The 20562-nt window shown below is 41.0% G+C and overlaps 2 pseudogenes; both read left to right on the forward strand.

Annotated features, from left to right (window-relative positions):
* Positions 1-1255: 1255 nt before the first annotated feature.
* On the forward strand, positions 1256-1863 carry LOC100687723 (annotated as a pseudogene).
* Positions 1864-11752: 9889 nt separating this feature from the next.
* Positions 11753-20138, forward strand: LOC612175 (annotated as a pseudogene).
* The last annotated feature ends 424 nt before the right edge of the window (positions 20139-20562 follow it).

A 20562-nucleotide genomic window follows, 5' to 3' on the forward strand; every position in this document is an offset into this window, starting at 1 on the left:
CAAATATCCAAAACTAAGGTTTGTCCATATGTTAATATTACCAGGAATCTTGTATCAGTTCATGTGATTTTGTCCAAGCTAACTCCAGAATGCATCCCTTTCCGGCCACTCCTTGACAATATAGAATTTTCTTCTTTTTATTTATCTTCCCTTTTTTCCCTTATTCTTTGTCTCTCCACTGTGAATTTTCTATCAGTTCCTGCACTGAAAGGACTGCTTTTGGGATTATCTTCTTTTTAAGCTGAAACATATTCCTCAAAACCTTTAAACCCAGACATAGCTGAGGGGCTCTTATGCAATCTATCTGCAACTTGGATTTATTGTAACCCCACATTCCTTTCAAATAAGTTTAGTCTTTATCTTGGTAACACAGACCTAGGTACAAATCTCTTTCTCTTAGGTCTTTTTTTATTGAAGTATAGTTGACATATAATATTATATTAGTTTCAGGAGTACAATATAGTGACTTGACAGTTCTATACACTATGAGATGCTCACCAGAATAAAAGTAGTTATCAAGTGAGGGGAAGGGATATTTGAGGTGATGGCATCAAGGACAGCACTTGATGTAATAAGCACTGAATGTTATAGGCAACTGATGAATCACTAAATTCTACTTCTGAAACTAATAAAAAATAAAATAAATAAATGTAACTACCATCTGTCACCACACAAAATTATTACAACGTTATTGACTATATTCCCTATGCTGTATTTTTCATCCTCATGGCTTATTTATTCTAAACTGGAAATTTACACCTCTTAATCCCTTTCACCTATTTCACCAATCCTTTACCTTCCTCTCCTCTGGCATCTACCAGTTTATTCTCTGGTATTTCTGATTTCTATCTTTTTTTATTTGTTCATTGTTTTATCTTTAGATTTCACATATAAGTAAAACCATATAGTATTTGTCTTTTCCTGTCTGACTTATTTAACTTAGCTTTAGCTTTAACTTAATATTTAACTTAGCATTATACCATCTAGATCCATCCATGTTGTCATAAATGGCAAGATCTCATTCTCTTTTATGGCTAATATTCCACTTTTGTGCCTAATTAGGCATATAAAATTGCCTGATAATATGCCTATAATTGCCTAATATATGCCTCTAATATTGATCCAGCAATATTTTTCTGGATCTGTCCCTTCAGGCAAGGGAAATAAAGGCAAAAATGGCTATTGAGGCCTCCACTCAGCTGGAGCCAGCAGCCACCCGACCAGGGGCCCGGGGCTGCGGGCTCAGTCGACCCCCATGGGCTCTGTGTCAAACCAGCAGTTTGCAGGTGGCTGCGCCAAGGCGCAGGAGGAGGCAGGAGGACACCGCCCCGGTGGCAGAGGAGCCGCAGCTGCTGCACCGGGCGGGTGCCGGCATCTGCAGGTGGTTCAACGTGCGCATGGGGTTCGCTGGGGCCGCGCTTGACCCCCACCCCCCACCCCGTGGATGTCTTTGTGCACCAGAGCTGCACCTGGAGGGCTCCCGGAGCCTGAAGGAGGGAGAGGGTGGAGTTCACCTTTAAGAAGTCTGCTAAAGGCTTAGACTCTATCCGGGTGACCCGGCCTGGTGGGGTATTTTGTATTGGGAGTGAGAGGTGGCCCAAAGGGAACAACATGCAGACGCACAGATCAAAGGGAGACAGGTGCTACAACTGTGGAGGTCTAGACCACCATGCCGAGGAACGCAAGCTGCCACCCCAGCCCAAGAAGTGCCACTTCTGCGAGAGCATCAGCCGTATGGTGGCCTCGTGTCCACTGAAGGCCCAGCAGGCCCCCAGCTCACAGGGAGAGGAGAGCCAGCCTACTTTCAGGGAGGAAGAAGAAGAGATCCATAGCCCTGCCCTACTCCCAGAGGCCCAGAATTGAGCTGCAGTGGGTGGGGCAATTCTTTTGTGATCAGGAAGTTTGGAGGAGGAGGCATCAATCAGCAGAGTGGAGAAAAGTGAGGAAAAGTGAGGGTAGGGAGCAGCTGGCTCTGCCATATATCTCAGGCCAGGGTCCCACAACATCACCCCCTCTTCCCTCTTGGCAGGGTAGGGGTCAAGGGATGAGGCAAATGAACTACAACTGTGCTCTAACCAAATATTTGTGAGGGTTCTAGAGAAAATCCCTCCCCATGTGCTTTACCTGAGTCTCCACCCTCAGATCTCCAGCTTTTGAAAGTGGCCTGGATAGGGAAGTTGTTTTCCTTTCAAAAAAGGACATGTAATAATAATTTTTCCCATGCCAGAGTGTAGAGATGAAGCATGAAACCAGATTGATGGGCCCAACCCACGAACCACTATATCCTGTGGAGAGGGAATCTCTAAGGGGTAAGGCAGGGTTTTTCCACATCTTGTCTCATAACCCACTCTTGGGATAGGGTGCTGAGGACTGTCCCAAGCAATGGATTGTGACAGTAGCCACAGGGATTGTTGAGGGTAATAGCTACAGACCTCCTGCTCCTAAGCTTAATCCCACCCCATTCAGGGCCGATAGGATTTTATTTATTTGCCCCATTGGACAACCGCACCTTGGGCCCCACTTTTTCCAGGATGCCGACTGCACTAGCTGTGTGCGAATAACGTATCTTGTGTATTTTAACTTTTTTTTCATAATATAAATATTCTGGCTTTTGTATTTTAATCTTAAGGCCCTCGTTCCTGCACTGTGTTCTCCCTGAGCACTGAGCAATCTCAGGGATAAGTCAGCAGCAGCTCCAGGTCTGCACAGCAGGAATACTTTTTTGTTTTATCACCAGGGAGAACAACTATTTGGAGTGCATAGCCTATTGAACTGCCTCATTTTTGCCAATTAGAGCTGGCTTTTCTGCCATAGTGTTCTCTTGAAACCCCTCTATCTTCAGTGTTCCATGGGAGATGAGGTTTTAACTCAGTTGCCCCATGACTTGATCTCCTTCTACTGGAATATTGGAAATTGGTCTGAACAGGAAAAGCTAGTACAGGAAGTAACGTTAGGAGAGGCCGCACCAGCTGAAAGGTGCAGAGGGGAAGCCAGGATTAGTCGAGGGTTGTCTATATGTGTAATAAGGGATTCCTGTTCTAGACTTCTAATCCCAGGGCATGGTACTCACTTTACATACCAGATCTGTCCTTCTCTGGATTGGGCTTGGCCTGCCATGCACAACAGGGTGTGTGTGTGTGTGTGTGTGTGTGTGTGTGTGTGTGTGTGCTCGCACGCACGCATGTTTTTTAAAGATGAGTTAGTAAGGATAGGTTTAAGAATAGTAACTCTGGAACCCATCTTGAGCTGCCCAGGGATGTGGTGTATGAAGCAAAGGCTAACTTTCTTAACCTTTATAAATTCTGGGCTTTTCTTGTTGGCGTCCAAAGAGACCATAAGCCATGGCTTCTTTGCAGTGTGCCCAGAGCAAGTGTCCTGCCCTGCTGCAGCAGTGATTAGTGTCGTGGTAGCTAAAGGATAAAAGGTTTTATTTAATATGCTGGGAGATCACCACAAACCTACCTCACTGTATTGAAATGGGGAAGATGCAGTAGAACACATTGGGTGATGTGTGTCTGATCCTGGGTTCTTGTCTCCCCTGCTTGCTGCCCCTGCTAGTGATTGTATTTGTCTGGGTTTTCTAGGTCTTCATAAATAGCTGATTGGGTGATTGCCAGGTGGCCTGGTTTGTGTAAATATAATGTGTTGGTCTTCAAAAAAAAAAAAAGCTATTGAGGCTACATCAAACTAAAAACCTTTTGTACAGTGAAGGAAACATCAACAAAATTAAAATTAGCCTTTATGGAATATTAGCCATAAAATATTAGCCTTGCCCAGAAGTGGAATTACTGGGTCATATGGTAATTCCATTTTTAATTTTTTCTGTTTTTTTAAGTCTTTAACTCCAATTAGTTAACATACACCCTTATATTAGTTTCAGGTGTATAATACAGTAACTTTTTAAGTTAAAAAATAACTCAGTAGTGTTTTACATAGTGGCAGCTCCAGTTTACATTCTCACCAACAGTGCATGAGGGTTCCCTTTTCTCCGTATCTTCACCAACACTTGTTATTTCTCGTCTTTCTGATACTAGCTATTCTGACTAGTGTGAGGAGATATCATTGTGGTTTAATTTCCACTTCCCTGATAATTAATGATGTTGAGCATCTTTTAATGTGTCTCTTAGCCATCTGTATGCCCTCTGGAAAAACGCCTTTTCAGGTCCTATGCCCATTTTAAGTGGATTGTTTATGGAGTCCTTTGGTGTTGAGTTTTATGAGTTCTTTATATATTTTGGATATTAATTCCTAATTGGATATATCATTTGCAAATATCTTCTCCCATTCAGTAGGTTGTCTTTTCATTTTGTTGATGGTTTCCTTCACTGTACGGAAGGTTTTTAAGGGCAGCCTGGGTGGCTCAGCGGTTTAGCGCCACCTTCAGCCCGGGATGTGATCCTGGAGACCCAGGATCGAATGGAGTCCCAGGTTGGGCTCCTTGCAGAGAGCCTGCTTCTCCCTCTGCCTGTGTCTCTACTTCTCTCTCTCTCTCTCTCTCTCTCTCTCTCTCTCTCTCTGTGTGTGTCTTCCATGAATAAGTAAATAAAATCCTAAAAAAAAAAAAACACCAACAACAAAAGGTTTTTAGTTTGATGTAGCCTCAATAGCTTATTTTTGCCTTTGTTTCCCTTGCCTGAAGGGACAGATCCAGAAAAATATTGCTGAGACCAAAGTCCAAGAGATTACCGTTTTCTTTTTTTTATTATTTTATTCAAGTTTAAGTAAGTCAACATAGAGTGTATTATTAGTTTCAGGGGTGGAGGAATTTAGTGATTCATAGAACACTCAGTGCTCATTACATCAAGTGCCCTCCTTAAAGCCCATCACCCAGTTACTGCATCCCCTCACCCACTACATGCTCCAACAACTCCATATCTTCTCTATAGTTAAGAGTCTCTTATGGTTTGCCTCTATTTTTAGCTTATTTTATTTTTCCTTCTTTTACCCTATATTCATCAATTTTATTTCTTAGATGTGAGATATATATATATGAATATTATATATATATAATGGAATATTACTCAGCCATCAAAAAGAATGAAATCTTGCCATTTGCAACACTGTGAATGGAACTACAGTGTATTATGTGAAGCGAAATAGAGAAGGACAAATATCATACAATTTCACTCATATGTAGAATTTAAGAAACAAAACCACCTATGGTTTCTTTAAGCAATTTTATGCTGCCAGGTCTTACATTTAAGTCTTTAATTCATTTTGAGTTTATTTTTGTGAATGGTATAAGAAAGTCGTTCAGTTTTATTCTTTTGGGGTCTATTCTGGGGTCTTTTTCATTTTAATATAATTGATTTTATCAATATTTTTCTTTTTTTCTTCTTTTAAGTTCAATTTGCCAACATAATAGTGTAACACCTAGTGCTCATCACATCATGTGCCCTCCTTAATGCCCATTATTCTTTTGTATGTAGCTGTCCAGTTTTTCCAACACTATTTCTTGAAGAGACTTTCTCTTTACAATTGTACATTCTTGCCTTTTTTGTCATAGATCAGTTGACCATATAAGCTTTACTATTGAGCTCTCTGTTCTGTTCCATTGGTTCATGTATCTATTTTTGTTCCAATACCATACATTTTTTTATTACTAAATCTTGGTTGTACATCAAACTATCCCAAAGATTCCTTAATTTTGTTAATGCAGTGGATTTGATTGATTTGTGAATATTAAAACATCCTTGCATCCCTGGAATAATTACCACTTAATTGTGATGAATAATCCTTTTAGTACACCATTGAATTAATACACTGTTGAACACACTGTTGTATTTTGTTAAGAAGTTTTGCATCTGGGCACCTGGGTGGCTCAGTGGTTGAGCATCTTCCTGGGTGGCTCAGTGGTTGAGCTCAGGGCATGATCCTGGGATCTAGGATGGAGTCCCACATTGGGCTCCCTGTGAGGAGCCTGCCTCTTCCTCTGCCTCTCTCTCTCTCTCTCTCTCTGTCTCTCATGTGTGTCTCTCATGAACAAATAAATGTTTAAAAAAATAAGAAGAATTTGGAGTCGAAATGTATAGCTATGGTGAAAAATTCACTAGAGGGTCTCAAAAGCAGATATGAGCAGGCACAAAATAAACAGTGAATTTAAAGAGATCAATTGAAATTATCCTGTTCAAGGAATTTAAAAAAAAAAAGAATGAAGAAAATTGAACAGAGCTTCAGATACTGGTGGGACCCATCAAATGTATCAATATACACATAATGGGAGTCCCAGAAGGAGAGAGCAAAGTATAGAAACTATATTTGAATAAATATAGCTGAGTAGATGTCAATAAGATGGCAGAAGAGAAGCCTCAATCCTCAACACCTCGATAGACACAGGACAAGTAATTTGCTCATGCAGGAAGTTTCCAATATACATGATAGAAACGTAAGTCCAAAGTTTGTAGGGCAGAAACTTACCATAATTTGGAGGCCCTCCTATAAGAAAGAAATGATACAAATTATGAATACAATTTCCTAAGACTCCTCTTATGTCCTTGAAAGGGACCTATAAAAATAAGACTCCCTCAAAATCCACCATTATGTGCTTTATTTTTATTTTTTTTATTCATGAGAGACACACAGAGAGAGACAGAGACTAGGCAGAGGGAGAAGCAGCTTCCTGCAGGGAGTCTGATGCACGACTCAACCACAGGACCCCGGGATCATGACCTGAGCCAAAGGCAGATGCTCAGCCACTGAGCCACTCAGATGCCCTGTGTGCTTTTTGATAACTCTTATCTGGAGATAAGTGGTGGTGTTGATCTGACTGACTCCACAGTTGGCAATCCTAATCATACTTAATTATCCCCTATACTGCCTGAGGACGTCTCCAATATTTTCCTGCTGTCAATTTGTTTTTCCTAATGAGAATATAAGTTTCTATCCAAGACTAAAGCCTGGGCATTGGTCTGTAGTAGATGAAAGGAGAAAGGAACCTAAAGTTAAAGGTTATGTGAAAGATAATTGTTTATTTCCCTCGTGTCATCTTCTTTCTTCAAGAGGCTGATGCTAGAGACACCTAACTCTGGGAAATGAACAAGGGGTAGTGGAAGGGGAGGTGGGCAGGGGGTTGGGGTGACTGGGGGATGAGCACTGAGGGGGACACTTGGCGGGATGAACACTGGGTGTCATGCTGTATGTTGGCAAATTGAACTCCAATAAAAAATTTTTTTTGAAGTAAAAAAAAAAAAAGAGGCTGGTGCATTCTGCAAGGTGGCTGATTATTACCAATCAGCTAGACGAAAGCTAAGGAACCTAGAAGAGTTGCACACATAAATGGAAAACAAAACATTAAGGAGCCCCTGACCATTGAGGTGATCTAGAAAGGGGGTTGGTTATTGAGATGAGATGAAGACATGACCTGACAATCACATTAGTCTGGTTTTCTATGGTGACGATCGGGTCAGAACCAGAATACTGTGATGAGGTCTCACATCTTTGTCCTAGTTCCCTATGGAGAAGCATTGAAAACAAATGTATCTTACCTTTGTCATGAATTTGGACCTAGATATTGCAATTCACTGGCAGCAGAAGTGACCTTAATTATTTAAATAAACAGGTCCTATTCATGTAATGATAAATTATATATATAAATATAAACATATATATAAATCATAAATAAACAGATCCTATTCATATATTCAAAACACAACTCATTTCTCACTACTTCACTAATTCATGGTCCTATTAAGGGGAAATTTAAAAGTCAATAAAAGGAAGGGCAATTTGGGGCACCTGGCTGGCTCAGTCGCTGGAGCATGTAAGTTTAAGTGCCATGTTGGGTGTAGAGATTACTTAAAATCTTTAAAAAATTCACAACACAGAAGATAGCATGGTGAATTCAAGAACATGGTTTTAGCCTTCATGTATTTAATATTCAGTAATTTAATAAATACTTATTGAGGAGCAAATATAAGCCAAATGCTATTCTATAAAACATTATATGGCACATCTAAATACATAAGATGGAACAAATACATAAAAGTCCTTTTTGTCACTTACAATCTCCTTATCAGAAAGTACTAAGATTGTGCCTGAATAGAAAGTCTCTAAGAAGTCTTTTTTTTTTTTTTTTAAGTTCTCTCCTCATGCCTGGAAGCCAGATCATGGCTTATTCAACCACTCTCTCAGTCATTAATTTAAAACCACTAACATACCAACAGTGTACCAGCATGGTACTAAATATTAAGTTTATTCCTAAGCATTTCATTATTTTTGAAAGCTACTACAACCCAGAGAGGGCCACAACTGAGAGCCATCAGCCAGCAACATCCCCAGAAGTGGGAAACTTTGAACGCCTAAGTCCTAAGTGGGAAGTCTGAGCAGCATACAACAGCATCCATGAAATCGGGGATTAAAAAATTATGACCTGGGGGCCAAATCCAAACTAACACTTGTTTTTGTGAGTAAAATTTTATCAGAACATAGCTACATCCATGTATATTGTTCATGTACTGTCCATGGCTGCTATTGTGCTACAATATCATAATTAAGCTATTGTGACAGAAACTATTGCCTGCCCACCTAAAATATTTCCTTTCTGGAGCTGTACAGGAAGTGTGTGACATCCCCTGCACTGAATCACTGTAGGTTTGGTATAAGAAATAATATTATTTTGAGAAAAAAAATATGTACTTACCCCCTCTGCTGGGTATATTTCAGATTTATATGTGTGACTTCAGGTAATCCTTAGATACCCGCTGTGAGAAAGGTACTCATCTCATTTTTTTTTTTTAATGATAAGGAAACTGAGGCTCTGGGGTATAAAGTGACCTATCAAGTGGTAGGGATGAAATAAATGCCAAGCCAGATTTGTTCAACTCTAAAACCAAATCCTTTCCAACCAATATACTTCACTTTTCATAGCATCTGGATAGGCACAAATCATATCCAACAACCTACCTCTGATTTTCCCTCTGCCTTCTACCCTGTATACTCCAATCATGAACGGAAACAGATCACCTGGCATACCTAGAAGATTGCTCTGAATGAAATCATCAAGCGGACCAGTTTTCAGGAAAGTCGTTGACTTAGGAAGACAAACTCCCCATTCCAACAAGGGAAGAACAAATTCTTTCATGCCCTCTGGGTAGGAAAGAAACCTGGGACCCTTAAACAAATACCTTGCCATTGGTTCCAATTTATAGTGTAAATCATCTTGACAATGCTCTTTAACCTTTCACTAGCTCAGTATTTAAACTGGCCTTGTTCCTGTTAATTCCTCCAAGTTCCCAGTTCTCCCTAGGCTTTTTGTAACTCTCCTCACAGAAGATAGTTTAATGATGTTTCCCACTAGATGGAAATTGACTTGAGGATAGGGAATGACTTGTTCATCTCTTTTTCTAACACTTAACCACCGTACCTGTTACTTTACTAGCATCTCATAAAGCCTTATTGTTATTTTTGTTGCTGCAGTTTATGGAATCTACCATGCAGGAGGTGTTGGATGCAGTCCAGATCAAAGTATTGCCTTTTGATTTATTCCGTACACCCAAACTGTAAAAAAAAAAAAAAAGTGCGGTCTTTTGTGACATAAGCTTCATTTGGTGATGATTAACTTTCTTAAAATTTTAATTCCAGTGTTGCTAGCATATAGTGTAATATCAATTTCAGGAGTACAATATAGTGATTCCAAAATTCCATATATTAATCAAGATGAGTTTCTTCTTAATCCTCTTCACCTATATCACTCATTCCCCACTGACTTTCTTCACCTCTGGTGATCCTCTGTTCTCTATAGTTAAAAGTCCATTTTTGGTTTATCTTTTTTTTTTTCCCCCTGTTCATTTGTTTTGTTTCTTAAGTTCCACAGATAAGTCAAATTATATAGTATTTGTCTCTGACTGGCTTGTTTTGCTTACAACTATACCCTCTAAATTCATCCACATTGTTGCAAATGGCAAGATTTTGTTCTCTTTTATGGCTGAATAATATGTTATGTATATATACCACATCTTCTCTATCCATTCGCCCATCAGTGGACACCTTGGACTGCTTCCATAGTTTGGCTATTTTAAATAATACTTCAATAAAGGCAGGGATGCATATATCCTTTCAAATTAGTGTTTTCATATTCTCTGGGTAAATACTCACCAGTGTGATTACTGAATCATAGGGTAGTTCTATTTTTTAATTTTTGAGGAACCTCTATACTGTTTTCCATAGTATCTACACCAATTTGGATTCCCCCACCAAAAGTACATGAGGGTTTCTTTTTCTCCACATCCTCACCAACACTTGTTTCTTCTGTTTTTTGTTTTAGCCATTCTGACAGGTGTGAGATGATATACCATTGTGGTTTTGATTTGTATTTCCCTGATGATGAGTGATGCTGAGCACCTTTTTATGTGTCTGATTATCTAGATGTCTTCTTTGGGAAAAAATGTCTGCTTATATCTTTTGCCTATTTTTTAATTAGATTTTTTGTTTTTTGGGTGTTGAGTTATATCAGTTCTTTATATATTTTGCATACTAACCCCTTATGGGACATGTCATTTACAGATATCTTCTCTCATTCAGTAGGTTGTCTTTCAGTTCTGTTGACAGTTTCCTTTGCTATGCAGAAGCTTTTTATTTTGATGTAGTCCCAATGATTATTTGTGTTTTTGTTTCTCTTGCTTCAGGAGAGATAGCTAGAAAAATGTTACAGCTGATGTCAGAGAAATCATTGCCTTTGCCCTCTTCTAGGATTTTTATGGTTTCAGTATCACATTTAGGTCCTTAATCCATTTTGAGTTTATTTTTACGTATGGTGTAAGAAAGTGGTCCAAAAAAAAAAAAAAGTGGTCCAGTTTCAGTCTTTTGCATGTTGCTATCCAATTTTCCCAACACTATGTGTTGAAGAAACTGTCTTTTTCCCATTTCATATTCTTACCTCCTTTGTCAAAGATTAACTGACCAGATAATTGTGGGTTTATTTCTGGGGTGTCTGTTCTGTGCTATTGATCTATGTGTCTGGTTTTTTATTTATTTATTTTTTATTGGTGTTCAATTTACCAACATACAGAATAACACCCAGTGCTCATCCCGTCAAGTGCCCCCCCCAGTGCCCGTCACCCATTCACCCCCACCCCCCGCCATCCTCCCCTTCCACCACCCCCTCCCAGAGTTAGGAGTCTCTATGCTCTGTCTCCCTTTCTGATATTTCCCACACATTTCTTCTCCCTTCCCTTATCTTCCCTTTCACTATTATTTATATTCCCCTAATGAATGAGAACATACACTGTTTGTCCTTCTCCAATTGACTTACTTCACTCAGCATAATACCCTCCAGTTCCATCCACGTTGAAGCAAATGATGGGTATTTGTCGTTTCTAATGGCTGAGGAATATTCCATTGTATACATAAACCACATCTTTATCCATTCATCTTTCGATGGACACCGAGGCTCCCTCCACAGTTTGGCTATTGTGGACATTGCTGCTAGAAACATCCGGGTGCAGGTGTCCTGGCGTTTCATTGCATCTGAATCTTTAGGGTAAATCCCCAACAGTGCAATTGCTGGGTCATAGAGCAGATCTATTTTTAACTCTTTGAGGAAGCTCCACACAGTTTTCCAGAGTGGCTGCACCATTTGTGTCTGTTTTTGTGCCAGTACCATACTGTTTTGATTACTATAGCTTTGTAGTGTAACTTGAAATCTGGAATTGTGATACCACAATCTTTGTTTTTCTTTTTCAAGATTGCTTTAGCAATTCAGAGTCTTTCATGGTTCCATACAAATTTTAAGATCGTTTTTTCTAGTTCTGCGAAAATGCCGTTGGTAATCTGATGGGGATTGCATTAAATCTATAGATTGCTTTGGATAGTGTGGACTTTTTAACAATATTTGTTCTTCCAATCCATGAGCATGGAATATCTTTCCATTTGTTTGTGTCATCTTCAATTTATTTCATCAGTGTTTTTTGGGGTTTTTTTAAGATTTTATTCATTTATTCATGAGAGACAGAGAGAGAGAGAGAGAGAGAGAGAGAGGCAGAGACACAGGCAGAGGAAGAAGCAGGCTCCATGCAGGGAGCCTGTCTTGGGACTCAATCTTGGGTCTCCAGGATTAGGCCCTAGACTGAAGGCAGCGCTAAACCGCTGAGCCACCTGGGCTGCCCCTCATCAGTGTTTTATAGTTATCAGAGTACAGGTCTTTAACCTCCTTGGTTAAGTTTGTTCCAAGGTATTTTATTATCTTCGGTGTAATTATAAATGGGATTGTTTTCTTAATTTCTCTTTCTGCTTCTTCATTATTAGTGTATAGAAATGCAACAGATTTCTGTACAAAAACTTTGTATCCTGTGACCTTACTGAATTCATTTATCAGTTCTAGTAGTTTTTTAGTGGAGTCTTTAGGGTTTTCTATAAATATTATCATGTGATCTGCAAATAGTGAAAGTTTTACTTCTTCCTTACCAATTTGGATGCTTTTTATTCCTTTTTCTTGTATTATTGCTGTGGCTAAGAGTTCCAGTCTATGTTGAGTAAAAGAGGCCAGAGTGGACATCCTTGTCTTATTCCTGACCTTAGGGGAAAAGCTCTTAGTTTTCACCATTGAGTACAATGCCCTATATGGCATTTATTATGTTGAGGCAGGTTTCCTCTAAAACTAGCATATCATTTTTTTAATTACTCCTAAACCTTCAATTATACCTTTCCTTTCTACATGGATATTTATGCATAAGTAATATGCAGTATTTGTTCATATTTATAAAAAATGTTTGTGTAAATTCTATCATAGTCTATGTATTTTTCTAAAACATGTTCTTTTTACTTAAATTTTTCAGTGACAGTTATCACAATAATTCATATTACATAATCAAATACAGATAGTCATATTAAAAAAGCATAATCCTCACCTCATACCTCCTAACCCTTCATCTTAAACTTGCTGTTTCTTTCCCTATCTCTGGATGAAACCTCTGACAAGCTATATTCAGTAATAAAAATCCCCCATCCTTGTGCTCACAAGAATAGCCTCATTTTAGTAACTAATATATTTCAGCCAAGAATAAAAATTAAACCTAAGGCCTTTGTTCGGAGTTTTGGCTTCACTATCTTTCTAGCTTGGGCCTCCCTTGGAAGCCTTGGAGTTTAATAAGGCAATGGGGAAAAATACTGTTGATTATTTCTACATTTAGTTGTGCTGTGCTGCCTCTCCACCCCTCTAATTTATGGGCTAGGGTTCTGAATTCCACATACTCAGCGTTTGGGAAAGAAGAGTTGATGGGAAGGACAGGTGTGAGTATTGGTAAATGTCAGAAGCTGGACATGACGAACAGTCAAAGCAGATTCCTTTCCTTGGGGTACTTTTATGTAGGCTCTCTAGAGCTTTCCATTGGGACCATTTGGCATTTTATCCCATCTCCTACCTTGTAAAAAATGCATTTTCCTCTGCATTTTTTGCATACATCTTCCCTCTAAACCCTGCAAATTTGTCTATGTAGTGCCCTATTATTGGTCACCTTGCCCACTCCAACTCCCTTTCCCCTTCCCTCTTCTCACACAGAAATTAAAATGACTCCAGACTAGCTCTCCCCTCCATAGGAAGCCTAAACTAACCTAATAGCAAATCCATGCATCCTTGCCTATGTCACTGGAAATATAGTTAGATGCCAGTTCAATCTAAGAGCCAATTGATTCTAGCTCTTATTACTCAGAAATGTAATGCCAGTGTACTCTTAAAGCCAGGAAACAAATATCAAGCTCTCCCCTACAGTATCCTTGACGTTTCACTCACTCAAATTAAGGTTAAGAAGGCCTCCATACTGGGAAGCAAAAGAAAAAGAATCACACAATGCTGAACCTCTGTAAAGATATTCCTAACTTTCAATATCTAGCCCTATCATTTTCAGCACTTTATACCATCCAGTTGAGTGATGAGCTCAGATCTCATATTACTTTTTTCTGCATGGGTGGTTTTATAACTTCACTAGAATATGTATGTATTTGCCATCTCTTTTCTCACAGCCTCAGTAGAAATTATAACCATAAAGAGCATATTTTAACATGATATTCCATACTAATTTTATGCTAATTTAAAATTGTTGCATTAAAAATAAAAGTTCAGTGAAACTTAATAAAGGGAACCCTCACTAAAGTGGACTCAGGCTGCTAGAAGGGAAGGCTGGAAGGGGGACCTGTACTGCTCAGTGTCAATTACAGATCCCCTAACAGAAGAATCTCAACAGGAAAGAATCACCAGTTACAGGCCCCAACAGGGAAAGATGTACATGGCATCTTCTATAAGAAACTGACCACCTCTGCAACTCAGCCAATGAGAAACTATCGTCACCCTGAATTCTTGCTTCTCTTCAATGGACTTCGTTCTAAACAGCCTCTCTCAACTTCCTCTTCTTTCTCCAGAAAATAACATTCTTCTCCTTTATTTGTTGGATTTCCCTATAGTTTTGCCAGAGCTTGCTTATCCCAGATTGCAATCCTCTGCTATTCTTGAGCAAACCCATTCTTGCTGATAAAATAACTGCCGGTTTTATTTTTAAGTTTTATAAAACAGGATGAACGTCTTTCTTGAATACTGACCATAAACCACTTGAGCCGGTGTTGTCATCAACTCTAAGACTTGTCTTAGAAATCCTACAGCACTTGGGAGCAATATTTTTCTGCTCCAGTTTCTCTTTGGAGTTTTTGCCCTCACATCTTGATATGCTGCTCTTTTGACAACAAATAATATGGGTCATCAAATAAGCCAGATATTGTTCATGTACCCATCCCTGGTTCCCAGGATGACATTATTTCCAAACAGAATTCCTAATGCTGGTTCCTTTAATACTGAATTATTACTCTAGAGCTTGTTTCTCTTCACACTGTACACTCCCGAAAAGTCCAGTCCTTTTACCACCATATGATACCTGTCCCTAGTCAAAAATTGCTCCTACACACTTGATTCTTTTTTTTAAGATTTTATCCATTAAGGGGGGCAGGGCAAGATGGCATTAGATTAGGGGTCCTCAACTCACCTGGTCCCACCAACTTACCTAGATAACTTCCAAATCATCCTGAACACCTACGATTTCGACCTGAGATTTAAAGAGAGAACAGCTGGAACGCTACAGAGAGAAGGGTTTTGGCTTCTTGCAAGGTAGGAAGGCGGAAAAGAATTAAATAAAAATGAATCAAGTGGGGGAGGGGCACCGCGAGGATCCTATGCTCACCCCCGGGGCAAGCGGAGGCCAGGAGGACACAGGGCAGCGAGGACCCTCCTGCCGCAGGGCGCCCCCGAGCCGTGCAGATCAGCACCCCGCCCCCGGAGCATCCAGGCCAGTGCGGACTGGGAGACTGCGGCAGTGACTGCGGGAGCTGACTCCAGAGCTGGAAGGCCGGCTGCCGCCAGTGTGGTTGTTCCTCCTGGTGTCACCCTGTGCCTGGGATGGAGCCGGGCCGCCAGGGAACAGGGGCCTCACGGGATAAACAGCTCCCACTGAGCCCGGCACCTGGCAGGGGGGCGGGGGAGGCACAGGGCAGCTCCCCCAGGTGCACACACCTGAGAATCAGCACAGCAGGCCCCTCCCCCAGAAGGTCAGTTGGAAGGACAGGGGAAGAGCAAGTTCTTGAGCAAGCAACACTGGAAAGCTCCAGGGGAAGTCAAGGGATTTATAGTATATAGAACTAGAAGGTACCTCTCCCCCCCCTTTTTTTTTCCTTTTTTTTCAGTACAGCTTGTTTTATATTAGACTAAAAATTTCCAATATTTTTTCTTTTTTCCCATCTCAACTACAATATTTTGTTACCTCTTCATTTTCTTTTTTTTTTTTAATTTTTATTTATTTATGATAGTCACACACAGAGAGAGAGGCAGAGACACAGGCAGAGGGAGAAGCAGGCTCCATGCACCGGGAGCCTGACGTGGGATTCGATCCTGGGTCTCCAGGATCGCGCCCTGGGCCAAAGGCAGGCGCCAAACCGCTGCGCCACCCAGGGATCCCTACCTCTTCATTTTCAAATTTCTTCATCTTTGATTTTCATATTTCTACAATTACATGTCTGAGATATATTTCCCACTTCTGGATTCCCTTCAACATACTCAATTTAATTTTGGGAGATATATGAGATTTTTTGTTTTGTTTTGTATTTTTTGTTTTCTCTGCCTCATTTTGTTTTTACAAGGGTGGAAGTTAATATTTCTAAAACATGACGAGCATGCACCCAGAACCAAGTGGTATACTGTGCTGGTTCATTCTGTGACATTATATTCTCTTTTCATTCCCATTCTGCCCCCCTCTTTTATCTCATTTATGTTTTGGTGATCAATGTGAGGGCTTTCTACAAGTATTTCTGGTTTATATAAATTTGGGACTGAGCATCTTCTAACATACAGAACTTAATACATTCAGAACCAAGAGGATCACCCTCTAGGACTCATCAGAATCATCTAGGGTGAAATTTACTTAGGTCGTGGTTGATAGTCTTGATTTAGCCTGCTCATACAGCCACTCTGGACTGAGAAAAATGACTAGAAGGAAGAACTCACCACAAAAGAGAATCAGAAACAGTACTCTCTGCCACAGAGTTACAGAATATGGATTACAATTTGATGTCAGAAAGCCAATTCAGAAGCACAATCATAAAGCTACTGGTGGCTCTAGAAAAAAAAGCATAAAGGATTCAAGAGACTTCATGACTGCAGAATTTAGATCTAATCAGGCCAAAATTAAAAATTAACTTCATGAGATGCAATTGAAACTGGAGGTCCTAACGATGAGGATTAATAAGTTGGAAGAGTGAGAAACATAGAAGACAAGTTGATGGCAAGGAAGGAAGCTGAGGAAAAAAGAGAAAAACAATTAAAAGACCATAAGGAAAGGTTAAGGGAAATAAATGATAGCCTCAGAAGGAAGAATCTACGTATAATTGGGGTTCCAGAAAACGCCGAGAGGAACAGAGGGCCAGGAAGCATATTTGAATGCTAAGAATATAATATAATCATATAATCATATAATCATAGCTAAGAATTTCCCTAATTTGGGGAGGGAAACAAGCATTCAGATCCAGGAGATAGAGTGGTCCCTCCAAAAAATCAATAAAAACCGTTCAACACCTTGACATTTAATAGTGAAACTTGCAAATTCCAAAGATAAAGAGAAAATCCTTAAAGCAGTGAGAGATAAGAGATTCTTAACTTATATGGGGAGAAATATTAGACTAACAGCAAACCTCTCCAAGAGACCTGGCAGGCCATAAAGGGCTGGCAGGATATATTCAGGGTCCTAAATGAGAAGAACATGCAGCCAAGAATACTTTATCAAGCAAGGCTCTCATTCAGAGTAGAAGGAGAGATAAAGAGCTTCCAAGATAGGCAGACACTGAAAGAATATGTGACCACCAAACCAGCTCTGCAAGAAATATTAAGGGGGACCCTGTAAAAGAAAGACAAAGCCCAAAGAAATAGTCCACAAAACAGGGACTGAATATGTATTACAATAACACTAAATTCATATATTTCAATAGTTACTCTGAACGTGAATGGGCTAAATGATCCCATCAAAAGACGCAGGGATTCGGACTGGTTAAAAAAGCAAGATCCATCTATTTGCTGTCTACAAGAGACTCATTTTAGACCTAAGGACACCTCCAGCCTGAAAATGAAAGGGTGGAGAACCATTTACCATTCAAATCATCCTCAAAGGAAAACTGGGATAGCAATCCTCATATCAGAAAAATTAAAGCTTATCCCAAAGACTGTAGTAAGAGATGAAGAGGGACACTATATCATACTTAAGGGTCTATCCAACAAGAAGACCTAACAATCATGAATATTTATGCCACTAATGTGGGAGCTGTCAAGTATATCAATCAATAACCAATATATCAATTAATAACCAAAGTAAAGATATACTTAGAGGACAGCCTGGGTGGCTCAGTGGTTTAGTGCTGCCTTCACCCCTGGGGCCTGATCCTGGAGACCCAGGATCGAGTCTCACATCAGGCTCCCTGCATGGAGCCTGCTTCTCCCTCTACCTGTGTCTCTGCCTCTCTCTCTCTCTCTCTCTCTCTCTAATAAATAAATAAAGAATCTTTTTTTAAAAAGATATACTTAGATAATAATACTCTAATAGTAGGAGACCTCAACATGGCACTTTCTGCAAATGACATATATTCTAAGCACATCACCGAAGAAACAAGGGTCTTTAATGATACACTGGACCAGATGGATTGCACAGATATATACAGAACTTTCTATCTGAACGCAACTGAATACACATTCTTCTCAAGTGCACATGGAACTTTCTCCAGAATAGACCACATCCTGGGTCACAAATGAGGTCTCAATTGATACCAGAAGATTGGGATTGTCTCCTGCATATTTTCAGACCACAATGCTTTGAAACTAGAACTCAATCACAAGAAGAAATTTGGAAGAAACTCAAACATGTGGAGGTTAAAGAGTACCCTACTGAAAGATGAATGGGTCAACCAGGAAATTGGAGAAGAATTAAAAAGATTCATGGAAACTAATGAAAATGAAGATACAACCATTCAAAATCTTTGGGATACAGCAAAAGCAGTCCTAAGAGGGAAATACATCACAGTACAGGCATCCCTCAAAAAATTGGAAAAAAAACCTCAAATACACAAGCTGACCTTGCACCTAAAGGAACTGGAGAAAGAACAGCAAATAAAACCTACAACAAGCAGAAGACGAGAAATAATAAAGATTTGAGCAGAACTCAATGAAATAGAGACCAGAAGAACTGTAGAACAGATCAACAAAACCAGGAGTTGGTTTTTTGAAAGCATTAATAAGGTAGATAAACCATTAGCCAACCTAATTAAAAAGAAAAAAGACTCAAATTAATAAAATCATTAATGAAAGAGGAGAGACCACAACCAATACCAAGGAAATACAAACGATTTTAAAAACGTATTATGGGGGGGGGGGGTAGCATTTAAGGGAGGAAATTTGAGAGAATCTATGCTTAACCAGAGGATCCTTTTCACACCCCTCTCCCCAATTGAGCAGAATGTGAAGAAATGGAGAAGTTGTTGGTAAAGTGAGAGTAGTCTGCTCCAGTTGGGCCACTGTGATGCTTTAGGATGACAGCAACAAGTGATGGCTGCTGACAGGAACGGGTCCCCCAGGGTTTCAGTGCATCCAGATATACCACAACACCACAGCCAATTCTTTCCAGGTTGTGGGCAGGAAGGTGCAGCCAGACCAGCAGGTGGTCATCAACTGTGCCATTGTCTGGGGTATCAAGTACAACCAGGCCACCCCCACCTTCCATAGGTGGTGCAACACCCGCCAGGTCTGGGGCCTCAACTTTGGGAGCAAGGAGGATGATGCACAGTCCGCAGCAGCCATAACCAGTGCCCTTGAGACTTTGGAAGGAGGGGAGCCTCCACCACCCCCGCCACCTGTGGCACCTTCCACCTGGTCTGTCCAGAACGGTCTTGCCTCAGAGGAGATGGAGCAGCAGAAAAGGCAGCAGCCAGCCCGCCAGAGCACCTGGAGCGCCAAGTCTCCAATGCAGGAGGGTCTCCTGCTCACCCAGCTGGGGGATCACGCCCCCCTCCAGGACCTCCTCCTCCTCCCTTGGTATGTCCCTCTCAGGAGGCTCCGTGGCAGGGCACAGAGCAGGGGCAGGCCCACCGCCTGCGTCCCCTCTTCCCACAGCACAAGGCCCCAGGGGTGGGGGAACGGGGCCCCCGGCCTTGCAGCAGCCATTGCGGAAGCCAAACTCAGGAAAGTCAGCAAGCAAGAGGAGGCCTCAGGGGGGCCCTCAGCCCCTAAAGCAGAGAGCACTCGTAGCACGGGCGGGGGGCCAATGGAAGAGATGAACGCCATGCTGGCCGGGAGAAGAAAAGCCACACAAGTTGGGAAGAAACCCCCAAGGATGAATTTGCCAGTGAGGAGCCAGAGGCCAGAGGCCAGAGGCCAGAGGCCAGAGTCCCAGTCCCAGCCCAGAGTAAATCTGTGCGGAGACCCTGGGAGAAGAACAGCACAACCTTGCCAAGGATGAAGTCCTCTTCTTCCTGACCACTTCTGAGGCCCACCCCTCCACTCCCAGCTCCAGTGACGAGTGGAGAGAGTGAAACAGGAGCTTCTGGAAGAAGTGAGGAAGGAACTGAAAACAGGAAAAAAAGAGATCATTGAAGCATTTGTCCAGGAGCTGAGGAAGCCGGGTTCCCCTTGACCACAGGGCCTCAGAAGATCCTGTATCTCCTTTCTGCACACCTCGCTGTCACCCGCTTTCTCTGCCTCAACTCGACTTGGAATTGGCTAAATACCACACAGGAATGCATCTCCCCCACTCACCTCCTACTTGGAAAATCAAGGGGTGTGGCTTCCTTGGTCTCCCCCCAGGGTCACAGCCATACTGGCTGCTGATTGGCTAGGGAGAACCCCACCCTTTGCTCCCTTTGGTCCTTCCCCTTTGCCATCCCTTGGGGCTGGATCCTCTGTTGGTGATGTACCAAGTGACCCCACAGTAAGGGGGAGGGAAGGAGGGAATTCCACATTCCCTTGTTCTAGATTCACTTTAACGCTTAATGCCTTCAATTTTTTTTTAAGGAAAAAATGTATATATTTAGGTTTTGGGGGAGAAGGGAAATTTTGCT

This window comes from Canis lupus, chromosome 18 (genome assembly GCF_011100685.1).
Source record: "Canis lupus familiaris isolate Mischka breed German Shepherd chromosome 18, alternate assembly UU_Cfam_GSD_1.0, whole genome shotgun sequence".
NCBI classification, from domain to species: Eukaryota; Metazoa; Chordata; class Mammalia; order Carnivora; family Canidae; genus Canis; species Canis lupus.